The sequence below is a fragment of the Peromyscus leucopus genome, chromosome 1, assembly GCF_004664715.2.
Source record: "Peromyscus leucopus breed LL Stock chromosome 1, UCI_PerLeu_2.1, whole genome shotgun sequence".
Taxonomy (NCBI): Eukaryota; Metazoa; Chordata; class Mammalia; order Rodentia; family Cricetidae; genus Peromyscus; species Peromyscus leucopus.
The window spans coordinates 111,441,300-111,443,491 of NC_051063.1; positions in this window are offsets into that span (position 1 = coordinate 111,441,300).

Sequence of the window (2,192 nt, forward strand, 5' to 3'; positions counted from 1 at the left end):
AAACAACCTAATTTTCAGTAATGATTCCTCTTTTATTTGTATTTTAAAATACCTTCGTGTTCATTATGCCTGAGATTCTGCCAGCAATACTGGGTAGTAATGCTGTAATCATCTGTGATTTACACAGATGGTGCTGAGGCTTATAGAACTGAAAGGAAGTAAAGTCAGTCAGTTCAGCAATTCAAATTATGAACCACTTCTGACAATAAAGCTCTTCTAGCATAGTCTAGTGATGCTTCCTCTTCTCTCGAGTAAATTAACTTTAAGGAAAAAGCTTACAAGAAAACTCACTTCATATCAGTCTTTATCCCCCACAATTCTTTCACAAATAGTATTTCTTCTTCAGAAAAACTCAAACCCGTTCAGATTTGGCTGGGTCTTACCATGAACATATACCAGACTGAATTGTAAAGCACACCATTGACTGTTGTGTTGGCCATTTTTACTGCCATGCATAAGTTAACAATGGAGACTTTCTGAGAAAGGTACCATTAGGTAATTTCCACAATAGACTAGCATCCTAGAGTGTATTAACACAAATAGTATAGCATATTGCATACCTTAGATATTGATACTAGGCTACAAACAGCATGGTACTGTGCTGAAAATATAGGCAATTATAAATCGATGATGAATATTTGCATATATAAAAATATCTATCAGTGTAAAGTACTAGGTTATATAAGAAATGAAAACATAATGAAAATTATTGTTTTATATGCTAACTAAAACTTAGTGAAAAAAGGGAAACATCACCTAAACAGAAAATGTACAGTAAAAAATTAAACAAAGGGCAAAAAATGTGGTACATCTGTGTAGGCTGTTTCACATGAATAGTGCTTGTAAAAGTGGGCGTTGCTCTGAGTGGACCAGTAAGTGAACAGTGAGGGAATGTGAAGGTTTTAAGACATTATCCTACACAACTATAGACTTCATATGTTGACTATTTAGGCTACAGAAACTTGATTTAAACATATTTGTCTTTATTAAATGAATTAATGTTATCTTAGTGGGGGGTTTTTTGTACTTTATATACTTTAATCTTTTAACTTTTTAATTCCTGTAATCACTCTTAGATTAAAACAAAAACAAACTATAAAGGTGCATAAATTGTTTTTAAATATTTATTCTTTTTTATTCTTCAATTTTTATTTAGTTTTCCTCTCTTATTTTTGAAATTTTTCATTTAAAGAGAATTATGTCACATTTCCTCTTCCCTTTCCGCCCTCTAGCCTCTCCCTGACACACATCCCAATCAAGTAGATAGCCTCTTTTCCTATATTTGTTATATATGTGGGGTGTGCACAAATATATAGAGATACAACCTGCTGAGTCTTTTTATACTGTGTGTGTATGGTTTCAGGGCAGACCAACCTATAATGGACAAACAATAAAAGGACTAATCCCTGGAAGAGGCTAATTCTTCTTCTCCCAACAGTCAATGGTTACCTGTATTCTTTATCTAACAATGGCACTCTACTAAATTTACTTCCTTCCATGTCAACATGTACATTGATGATGGCATTGTTTCAGTCTTCTTTTGATGCCATTTCTAGGAGAGACTGTTTCACAGCAGGCTTTCTGGTATTCTGGCTTTTGCAGTCTTTCCACCCCCTCTTTAAGGATGTTCCCGAAGACATAGCTGCAGGAACTATAATGTAGATGAATCCATTGGGGATGGGTTCTCCATACTTCTTATTCTTTTCATTTCTCAGCCCTTTCCCTTACACAAATGTGAATTCTGTCCTCAAATTTCTAATATTAATTCTTTTTAAAAATCTAGATTTGGCTGGGCAGTCGTGGTGCATGCCTTTAATCCCAGCACTTGGGAGGCAGAGCCAGGCAGATAGATCTCTGTTAGTTTGAGGCCAGCCTGGTCTCCAAAGTGAGTTCCAGGAAAGGCACAAAGCTACATAGAGAAACCCTGTCTTGAAAAACCAAAATAAAATAAAATAAAATAAAATAAAATAAAATAAAATAAAAATAAATAAAAATCTAGATTTGTTTCTCTTTAACATGTATGAAAATTAAAACTATTGAAATAAATATATGGAACTAAACATTACTCTTTCCAGTATGTTGAAGGTAATAGTTGTATAGTGGTTTTCTGTTGTTTTATAACAACTTACTACAAACACAGTGCCTTTAAACAATGCTTGCTTATTTCATGTTTCTATTCATTAATTGGAATT